Source organism: Nyctibius grandis, chromosome 28 (genome assembly GCF_013368605.1).
Source record: "Nyctibius grandis isolate bNycGra1 chromosome 28, bNycGra1.pri, whole genome shotgun sequence".
Classification (NCBI taxonomy): Eukaryota; Metazoa; Chordata; class Aves; order Nyctibiiformes; family Nyctibiidae; genus Nyctibius; species Nyctibius grandis.
This window is the reverse complement of record NC_090685.1, coordinates 6366413-6378056: the sequence shown is the minus strand read 5'-3', so window position 1 is coordinate 6378056 and position 11644 is coordinate 6366413. Positions and strand designations below refer to the sequence as shown.

Sequence of the window (11644 nt, the reverse complement as noted above, 5' to 3'; positions counted from 1 at the left end):
CGCCCGGAAAGAGGAGCCGCTCGTGCGGCACGGAATGACGCCGTGGAAGAGGACCGTCCGGAAACTTGCAAGATGGAAGACCGCACCGTGCTTTAAGGTTGTTACACAAGAAAAGAAGCGCCTGATGGCCACTGTACTCACGAGTACAGGTGTTCAAGACTCTAGGGATGGCAGCCGAGGCTGCCTCCTCGATGGTGTCCTCCTTGAGCACAGACAAGACATCGAGACCTAACAAAGGTCTAAGAGACAGAAGACGCCACACAAACTACACAACAAACTGACACAGGCTGGAACTGCCCTGCCGGGCACACACTACCATTGCACTGAAAAGGCACCCGCTCTCTTCACCTGCTCAAAGGGGATGGGTCCTGGACAACCCTCTCCCCTACACTAGTTTTAAACCCCACCCCCTGTAACAGCCAACTTCATCACCTCCTCCCAGTCCCTCCCCAGCCCTGGTCCCCCAACTTAGCTTTCAGAGGGCCGGGGGCCTCAATCCGTCCTCTGCAAAACCCACATTGGCTAACCGGGTCGTGTCTGCCGTCACCAGGTTCCTCAACATCATCTGCAAAAAAATAAACACACAACAGTGTCAGCTGGAAGCAACACATAGGCCAATACCGTCCTGTTCTACAGCACTTCCCTCTGCAGAAGCGCAGTGGTGTTCCACTCACCCGTTCATCCCAGGCTCGGACGCTGCGGCCACCTTTGCTTCCAGGAACCGAGGTACCTAGAGACACAAAATTACCATTATGCTTAAGAGAAGTAACCACCCCCGTGATCCTCCTCGCTACCACCCCGGCTCACCTCAAATGCTCATCCGCTTCCTAAGGCAGCCTGCACAGCGCCTGTAAAAACAGATGGCAAATGTTTAACCATGGTGCCATTTAACACTTTGCTATTAGACACCAACATGGCCCACAACCGCCTCACCTTCTCAGACTGCTCCTTAGCATGTGGCATCGGCCCCCTGGAGCCTGTGGGCAGCACCTGCAAAAACAGAAGGCAAATGCTTCACCATGGTGCCATTTAATACTTTGCTATTAGACACCAACATGGCCCACAACCGCCTCACCTTCTCAGACTGCTCCTTGGCATGTGGCATCGGCCCCCTGGAGCCTGTGGGCAGCAGCTGCAAAAACAGAAGGCAAATGCTTCACCATGGTGACATTTAATACCTTGCTATTAGGCACCAACAAGGCCCACAAGCACCTCACCTTCTCAGATTGCTCCTTGGCATGTGGCATCCGCCCCTGGAGCCTGTGGGCGGCACCTGCAAAAACCCAAACAAAAAGGCACGAGCTGAGATACGGGCCAACACCACGGCCTGCCCGCACCCATCCCTATCTCCTGCTCCTTTACCTTGACCGCTCGCCTATCCTGCCTCTGGAGCTTACGGGGTGCGACGCCCATCCTTACGTGCCACCTGTAAGGCATAACAGACAAGGGAGGCGGGTAAGTTCACCGACAATACCGCACCTGCGCAAAACAACCGCCGCTTCGGCCCGGCGGCTGCCGCTCACCTGACTCGAGTCACAGCCTCTGGTGCAGATATCCTGCTTCGCTCGTTGCTTCCCACCTTCAACATAAAAAAAATAAAACAAGCCTTATAAGCTAGTCAAATAGCCACCGGACGCATCATCCCACCGACACATCGTGCCGACCCACCTTCTTCCGGGGCTCCCTTCGCCTCTCCTCCGTCGCCTTTTGGTGCGCGGCTCGTCCCTCTGCATCTGCAAAAGCCATACCGAACAAGTCGCTCGGTGATCAAGCGATAGCTGAGAAACTCCACACCTCTTGTTTCCATTTAGGATTACTATCTGCAGAACAACTATCTCCTGCCGTGAAAGGCATTACAAACACAGCAAACTTAGGCCCCACACATACAAGCCTTAACACCTTGGAGACTCAAGCTGGTTCGCTACTGCTGAACAGCCCCTCCCACACGGCTCCTATCATCTCCATAAGACACTATGGAAATGGCCATCCACACACCCTGCCGATGGCTGCTCGACCCGAGATGACTGTACAATCTTTATCCCAAAGTTCTAGGCACACCAACATATTAACCTGAGACTTCTATTGCTATTCCACCTACTCCTGACACTACACCCCCAGGCAGGGCAGCTCCGAGCCACACACACACACACAGACCGACGCTACACGGAACGCTACAAAAGATGCACCTCAAAGATGAGAGAAAACTCTCGGTGAGAAGCGTGATGCCCTGAGAGAAGACGCTGTCGGGGCTAAGATCACCTGAGGCACCGTGACGGGGATGAGAGGAGGCTCTATGGCCACACCAAAAAGACTGCAAAACATCACGGCCCGTGACAAGAAGTGACTCTCAGAACAGAGAGGATGTATGCGCAAGAAGCCTGGCTTCAAGACCTCACCGCATAAGGATGCCGGGAAGAAAGCCCGGTCCGTCCAAATGGACGCCCGGAAAGAGGAGCCGCTCGTGCGGCACGGAATGACGCCGCGGAAGAGGACCGTCCGGAAACTTGCAAGATGGAAGACCGCACCGCGCTTTAAGGTTGTTACACAAGAAAAGAAGCGCCTGATGGCCACTGTACTCACGAGTACAGGTGTTCAAGACTCTTAGGATGGCAGCCGAGGCTGCCTCCTCGATGGTGTCCTCCTTGAGCACAGACAAGACATCGACACCTAACAAAGGTCTAAGACACAGAAGACACCACACAAACTACACAAACTGACACAGGCTGGAACTGCCCTGCCGGGCACACACTACCATTGCGCTGAAAAGGCACCCGCTCTCTTCACCTGCCCAAAGGGGATGGGTCCTGGACAACCCTCTTCCCTACACTAGTTTTAAACCCCACCCCCTGTAACAGCCAACTTCATCACCTCCTCCCAGTCCCTCCCCAGCCCTGGTCCCCCAACTTAGCTTTCAGAGGGCCGGGGGCCTCAATCCGTCCTCTGCAAAACCCACATTGGCTAACCGGGTCGTGTCTGCCGTCACCAGGTTCCTCAACATCATCTGCAAAAAATAAACACACAACAGTGTCAGCTGGAAGCAACACATAGGCCAATACCATCCTGTTCTACAGCACTTCCCTCTGCAGAAGCGCAGTGGTGTTCCACTCACCCGTTCATCCCAGGCTCGGACGCTGCGGCCGCCTTTGCTTCCAGGAACCGAGGTACCTAGAGACACAAAATTACCATTATGCTTAAGAGAAGTAACCACCCCCGTGATCCTCCTCGCTACCACCCCGGCTCACCTCAAATGCTCATCCGCTTCCTAAGGCAGCCTGCACAGCGCCTGTAAAAACAGAGGGCAAATGCTTAACCATGGTGCCATTTAACACTTTGCTATTAGACACCAACATGGCCCACAACCGCCTCACCTTCTCAGACTGCTCCTTGGCATGTGGCATCGGCCCCCTGGAGCCTGTGGGCAGCACCTGCAAAAACAGAAGGCAAATGCTTCACCATGGTGCCATTTAATACTTTGCTATTAGACACCAACATGGCCCACAACCGCCTCACCTTCTCAGACTGCTCCTTGGCATGTGGCATCGGCCCCCTGGAGCCTGTGGGCAGCACCTGCAAAAACAGAAGGCAAATGCTTCACCATGGTGACATTTAATACCTTGCTATTAGGCACCAACAAGGCCCACAAGCACCTCACCTTCTCAGATTGCTCCTTGGCATGTGGCATCCGCCCCTGGAGCCTGTGGGCGGCACCTGCAAAAACCCAAACAAAAAGGCACGAGCTGAGATACCGGCCAACACCACGGCCTGCCCGCACCCATCCCTATCTCCTGCTCCTTTACCTTGACCGCTCACCTATCCTGCCTCTGGAGCTTACGGGGTGCGACGCCCATCCTTACGTGCCACCTGTAAGGCATAACAGACAAGGGAGGCGGGTAAGTTCACCGACAATACCGCACCTGCGCAAAACAACCGCCGCTTCGGCCCGGCGGCTGCCGCTCACCTGACTCGAGTCACAGCCTCTGGTGCAGATATCCTGCTTCGCTCATTGCTTCCCACCTTCAACATAAAAAAAATAAAACAAGCCTTATAAGCTAGTCAAATAGCCACCGGACGCATCATCCCACCGACACATCGTGCCGACCCACCTTCTTCCGGGGCTCCCTTCGCCTCTCCTCCGTCGCCTTTTGGTGCGCGGCTCGTCCCTCTGCATCTGCAAAAGCCATACCGAACAAGTCGCTCGGTGATCAAGCGATAGCTGAGAAACTCCACACCTCTTGTTTCCATTTAGGATTACTATCTGCAGAACAACTATCTCCTGCCGTGAAAGCATTAAAAACACAGCAAACTTAGGCCCCACACATACAAGCCTTAACACCTTGGAGACTCAAGCTGGTTCGCTACTGCTGAACAGCCCCTCCCACACGGCTCCTATCATCTCCATAAGACACTATGGAAATGGCCATCCACACACCCTGCCGATGGCTGCTCGACCCGAGATGACTGTACAATCTTTATCCCAAAGTTCTAGGCACACCAACATATTAACCTGAGACTTCTATTGCTATTCCACCTACTCCTGACACTACACCCCCAGGCAGGGCAGCTCCGAGCCACACACACACACGCAGACCGACGCTACACGGAACGCTACAAAAGACGCACCTCAAAGATGAGAGAAAACTCTCGGTGAGAAGCGTGATGCCCTGAGAGAAGATGCTGTGGGGTAAGATCACCTGAGGCACCGTGATGAGGATGTGAGGAAGCTCTATGGCAACCCCAGAAAGAGACCAGAAAGTCATGGCCTGTGACAAGAAGTGACTCTCAGAACAGAGAGGATGTATGCGCAAGAAGCCTGGCTTCAAGACCTCACCGCATAAGGATGCCGGGAAGAAAGCCCGGTCCGTCCAAATGGACGCCCGGAAAGAGGAGCCGCTCGTGCGGCACGGAATGACGCCGCGGAAGAGGACCGTCCGGAAACTTGCAAGATGGAAGACCGCACCGCGCTTTAAGGTTGTTACACAAGAAAAGAAGCGCCTGATGGCCACTGTACTCACGAGTACAGGTGTTCAAGACTCTTTGGATAGCAGCCGAGGCTGCCTCCTCGATGGTGTCCTCCTTGAGCACAGACAAGACATCGACACCCAACAAAGGTCTAAGACACAGAAAACACCACACAAACTACACAAACTGACACAGGCTGGAACTGCCCTGCCGGGCACACACTACCATTGCGCTGAAAAGGCACCCGCTCTCTTCACCTGCCTAAAGGGGATGGGTCCTGGACAACCCTCTCCCCTACACTAGTTTTAAACCCCACCCCCTGTAACAGCCAACTTCATCACCTCCTCCCATCCCTCCCCAGCCCTGGTCCCCCAACTTAGCTTTCAGAGGGCCGGGGGCCTCAATCCGTCCTCTGCAAAACCCACACTGGCTAACCGGGTCGTGTCTGCCGTCACCAGGTTCCTCAACATCATCTGCAAAAAATAAACACACAACAGTGTCAGCTGGAAGCATCACATGGGCCAATACCGTCCTGTTCTACAGCACTTCCCTCCGCAGAAGCGCAGTGGTGTTCCACTCACCCGTTCATCCCAGGCTCGGACGCTGCTGCCTCCCTTGCTTCCAAGAAGCGAGGTACCTAGGGACACAAAATTACCATTATGCTTGAGAGAAGTAACCACCTCCGTGATCTTCCTCGCTACCAACACAGCTCACCTCAAAGGCTCATCCGCTTCCTAAGGCAGCCCGCACAGCGCCTGCAAAAACAGAAGGCAAATGCTTAACCATGGTGCCATTTAATACTTTGCTATTAGACACCAACATGGCCCACAACCACCTCACCTTCTCAGACTGCTCCTTGGCATGTGGCATCGGCCCCCTGGAGCCTGTGGGCGGCACCTGCAAAAACCCAAACAAAAAGGCACGAGCTGAGATACCGGCCAACACCACGGCCTGCCCGCACCCATCCCTATCTCCTGCTCCTTTACCTTGACCGCTCACCTATCCTGCCTCTGGAGCTTACGGGGTGCGATGCCCATCCTCACGTGTCACCTGTAAGGCATAACAGACAAGGGAGGCGGGTAAGTTCACCGACAATACCGCACCTGCGCAAAACAACCGCCGCTTCGGCCCGGCGGCTGCCGCTCACCTGACTCGAGTCACAGCCTCTGGTGCAGATATCCTGCTTCGCTCGTTGCTTCCCACCTTCAACATAAAAAAAATAAAACAAGCCTTATAAGCTAGTCAAATAGCCACCGGACGCATCATCCCACCGACACATCGTGCCGACCCACCTTCTTCCGGGGCTCCCTTCGCCTCTCCTCCGTCGCCTTTTGGTGCGCGGCTCGTCCCTCTGCATCTGCAAAAGCCATATCGAACAAGTCGCTCGGTGATCAAGCGATAGCTGAGAAACTCCACACCTCTTGTTTCCATTTAGGATTACTATCTGCAGAACAACTATCTCCTGCCGTGAAAGGCATTACAAACACAGCAAACTTAGGCCCCACACATACAAGCCTTAACACCTTGGAGACTCAAGCTGGTTCGCTACTGCTGAACAGCCCCTCCCACACGGCTCCTATCATCTCCATAAAACACTATGGAAATGGCCATCCACACACCCTGCTGATGGCTGCTCGACCCGAGATGACTGTACAATCTTTATCCCAAAGTTCTAGGCACACCAACATATTAACCTGAGACTTCTATTGCTATTCCACCTACTCCTGACACTACACCCCCAGGCAGGGCAGCTCCGAGCCACACACACACACACGCAGACTGACGCTACACAGAACAGTACAAAAGATGCACCTCAAAGATGAGAGAAAACTCTCAGTGAGAAGCGTGACGCCCCAAGAGAAGACGCTGCGGGGCAAGATAACCTGAGGCACCATGACAGGGACGAGAGGAGGCTCTATGGCCACACCAAAAAGACTGCAAAACATCACGGCCCGTGACAAGAAGTGACTCTCAGAACAGAGAGGATGTATGCGCAAGAAGCCTGGCTTCAAGACCTCACCGCATAAGGATGCCGGGAAGAAAGCCCGGTCCGTCCAAATGGACGCCCGGAAAGAGGAGCCGCTCGTGCGGCACGGAATGACGCCGCGGAAGAGGACCGTCCGGAAACTTGCAAGATGGAAGACCGCACCGCGCTTTAAGGTTGTTACACAAGAAAAGAAGCGCCTGATGGCCACTGTACTCACGAGTACAGGTGTTCAAGACTCTAGGGATGGCAGCCGAGGCTGCCTCCTCGATGGTGTCCTCCTTGAGCACAGACAAGACATCGAGACCTAACAAAAGTCTAAGACACAGAAGACACCACACAAACTACACAAACTGACACAGGCTGGAACTGCCCTGCCTGGCACACACTACCATTGCGCTGAAAAGGCACCCGCTCTCTTCACCTGCCTAAAGGGGATGGGTCCTGGACAACCCTCTCCCCTACACTAGTTTTAAACCCCACCCCCTGTAACAGCCAACTTCATCACCTCCTCCCAGTCCCTCCCCAGCCCTGGTCCCCCAACTTAGCTTTCAGAGGGCCGGGGGCCTCAATCCGTCCTCTGCAAAACCCACATTGGCTAACCGGGTCGTGTCTGCCGTCACCAGGTTCCTCAACATCATCTGCAAAAAATAAACACACAACAGTGTCAGCTGGAAGCATCACATGGGCCAATACCATCCTGTTCTACAACACTTCCCTCCGCAGAAGCGCAGTGGTGTTCCACTCACCCGTTCATCCCAGGCTCGGACGCAGCGGCCGCCTTTGCTTCCAGGAACCGAGGTACCTAGGGACACAAAATTACCATTATGCTTGAGAGAAGTAACCACCCCCGTGATCTTCCTCGCTACCAGCCCAGCTCACCTCAAATGCTCATCCGCTTCCTAAGGCAGCCCGCACAGCGCCTGCAAAAACAGAAGGCAAACACTTAACCATGGTGCCATTTAATACCAGCATGGCCCACAACCGCCTCACCTTCTCAGACTGCTCCTTGGCATGTGGCATCGGCCCCCTGGAGCCTGTGGGCAGCACCTGCAAAAACAGAAGGCAAATGCTTAACCATGGTGACATTTAATACCTTGCTATTAGACACCAACATGGCCCACAAGCACCTCACCTTCTCAGACTGCTCCTTGGCATGTGGCATCGGCCCCCTGGAGCCTGTGGGCGGCACCTGCAAAAACCCAAACAAAAAGGCACGAGCTGAGATACCGGCCAACACCACGGCCTGCCCGCACCCATCCCTATCTCCTGCTCCTTTACCTTGACCGCTCGCCTATCCTGCCTCTGGAGCTTACGGGGTGCGACGCCCATCCTCACGTGCCACCTGTAAGGCATAACAGACAAGGGAGGCGGGTAAGTTCACCGACAATACCGCACCTGCGCAAAACAACCGCCGCTTCGGCCCGGTGCCTGCTGCTCACCTGACTCGAGTCACAGCCTCTGGTGCAGATATCCTGCTTCGCTCGTTGCTTCCCACCTTCAACATAAAAAAAATAAACCAAGCCTTATAAGCTAGTCAAATAGCCACCGGACACATCATCCCACCGACACATCGTGCCGACCCACCTTCTTCCGGGGCTCCCTTCGCCTCTCCTCTGTCGCCTTTTGGTGCGCGGCTCGTCCCTCTGCATCTGCAAAAGCCATATCGAACAAGTCGCTCGGTGATCAAGCGATAGCTGAGAAACTCCACACCTCTTGTTTCCATTTAGGATTACTATCTGCAGAACAACTATCTCCTGCCGTGAAAGGCATTACAAACACAGCAAACTTAGGCCCCACACATACAAGCCTTAACACCTTGAGACTCAAGCTGGTTCGCTACTGCTGAACAGCCCCTCCCACACGGCTCCTATCATCTCCATAAGACACTATGGAAATGGCCATCCACACACCCTGCCGATGGCTGCTCGACCCGAGATGACTGTACAATCTTTATCCCAAAGTTCTAGGCACACCAACATATTAACCTGAGACTTCTATTGCTATTCCACCTACTCCTGACACTACACCCCCAGGCAGGGCAGCTCCGAGCCACACACACACACACACACAGACTGACGCTACACGGAACGCTACAAAAGACGCACCTCAAAGATGAGAGAAAACTCTCGGTGAGAAGCGTGACGCCCCGAGAGAAGACTGCTGTGGGCTAAGATCACCTGAGGCACCGTGACTGAGGACTGAGAGGAAGCTCTATGGCCACACCAGAAAAGACTGCAAAACAGTCACTGGCCCTGTGACAAGAAGTGACTCTCAGAACAGAGAGGATGTATGCGCAAGAAGCCTGGCTTCAAGACCTCACCGCATAAGGATGCCGGGAAGAAAGCCCGGTCCGTCCAAATGGACGCCCGGAAAGAGGAGCCGCTCGTGCGGCACGGAATGACGCCGTGGAAGAGGACCGTCCGGAAACTTGCAAGATGGAAGACCGAACCACGCTTTAAGGTTGTTACACAAGAAAAGAAGCGCCTGATGGCCACTGTACTCATGAGTACAGGTGTTCAAGACTCTAGGGATGGCAGCCGAGGCTGCCTCCTCGATGGTGTCCTCCTTGACTACAAACAAGACCTCTAGACACAAAGGTCTAAGACACAGAAGACACCACACAAACTACACACCAAATAGACACAGGCTGGAACTGCCCTGCCTGGCACACACTATCATTGTCCTGAAAAGTAACCCACTCCCTCAGGTGGCCCAAAGGGTACTGCTCCTGGGCAGCCTGCTCCCCTACTCTAACTTTACAACCCCTCCTGGGAATTCCCAACTTGTTCCCCTCCTCCCAGCCCCTCCTTAGCCCTGGTCCCTCAACTTAGCTTTCAGAGGGCCAGGGGCCTCAATCCATCCTCAGCAAAACCCTCATTGGCTATCCGGGTCCTTTCTGCAGTCGCCACATTCCTCAACGCTATCTGCCAAAAAAAAAACCAAAAAAACAAAACAAAACAAAAAAACAGAAAACAAACCAATAGTGCCAGCTGGAAGCTTCACACTGGCTGATACTAAACTCTTTTGCTGCAATCCCCTCCTCAGAAGCGCTGTGAAGTTCCGCTCACCTGCTCGTCCCAGAGTCGGACGCTGCGGCCGTTGTTGCTTGATATACCTGAGATACCAAGAGACACAAAATTACTGTTATCCTTGTGATACATCACCACCCCCATGATCCTCCTCATTACCATCACTTGCGACTTCATCATAGCTCCCATCATCTGCAGAGAGACTACAATGAAACAGAGTTCATTGACACCGAATCCAATGGCAAAACCAATTTGAGAATCGCTGGTGAACCCATCTCCCTTTCCCAACCATCTCCCAGTACCAAAACTTTAGAAGCCCATTTTCTTCTACTGAACTGTCAGGAAGGAAACCTTAACTCCTCCTGATGACTCCAGCCCCCTATTCAAGCCCTTGAACCCCCCCGAGTCAGCTGCTCCTCAGGAGCTGATTTTCCAGCTGGTGTTCTGTGAGCTCCTCCTATCTTCTGTTTTCCCACAGACTCCAGGCTCTCCTACAGGCCTGCAGAATAAGTAGATTACCAATAGCTATAATCTATTAAATTACTGACCTGAAAAAAAAAAAAACAACAAACTACAATCAAGCACCCTTTCTACTATACATGCTGCTTAACCTTACCTGCTCCTGAACCTCTTACCTCAAACAGACACTGCTGCTTCTCTCAGTGTCAAAATATATCTGCCCAAATAGCTCGACTGGCTCAAAAAGCTACCCTCGACTGAAGGAGCAGCTGAGCACTAACACTAGTAAAGCCCAGGAGCAGAATGAGCTCCCTGAGCAGAGGCTGCGGCTCATATACCCGGGGCACCGCCCACCACCCTTCCCACAATCCCCTGCAAAGGGGAGGGGCGAACCCAGAGAAGGCATAAAAGCGGACGGAGGAGCGGCGGCCGGTGTTTGCCTCCGTCTTAAGTTTATGGTGTGTGAGCCTGGAATGGACGGAGCGAGCCTTGCTGGAAATGACGATGCCTGCTCTTTCACCGCGGCTACGTCTATCGTATCGGCGATGTGACCGGGTAGGAGCTAAACTTAGATTTTCTGGAGCGTAGGTAGAAAAAGATTGGTGACGTACTAAGCTATGTAAGAAAGTAGCTTGTTAGATGCAGTAACAATATGAGCATCAAAAATTACATAGTTTACCTTCCTCTGTGTCTTCATTTAGCCCGCACCTGGGACTACAAAATAAGCAGCTCTTCTATCACCCGATGGCCCTTCCCGGACCGAGAAAGGGATTCGGGAAAAGGAAGGAGACTCGTGGGTTACAATTTAAAACCGATATCGATGCTAATACAAAACACCCAAAACTATAATTAGCCCATAGAGTGATGGCAAGTTCCTCTGGAGATAGCCGTTGTTGAGAAGAAGGAGAAAGAGGGAGGGGAGCAGAGCAAAAAGAGCCCCGCCCCTCCCCAAGCTTCCCCATTTGTAGTGAACTTGAGGTTAATGTTATAGAATACACCTGTGGGCCAGCCTGGGGCAACTGTCCTGAATTTAACTGCTAATGGCCTTGATCACTGTCCCACAGCTGGCCACAAACTGAAGCAAAATGGAACAGAAAAGTGATTCTATAAATTTTATGCGCACAAAACCAGGACGCTCTGAAAAAACTAAAACGCTGTGGGTTAAGAAGAGATGACGGAATGACTGGGCCGCGTCACAGATGGGGACTCG

The 11644-nt window shown here is 53.3% G+C and overlaps 1 protein-coding gene across 1 annotated transcript in view; it reads right to left on the bottom strand.

The window, feature by feature from the left end:
- The window catches only part of WDR13 (WD repeat domain 13), a 50633-nt gene extending 40613 nt beyond the window's left edge, over positions 1 to 10020 (bottom strand). Inside the window, exon 1 of the mRNA XM_068419767.1 lies at positions 10015 to 10020. The gene's annotated coding sequence lies outside the window, so the exon portion shown is untranslated. The remainder of the gene's footprint in view (positions 1 to 10014) is intronic.
- Between the last annotated feature and the right edge of the window lie 1624 nt (positions 10021 to 11644).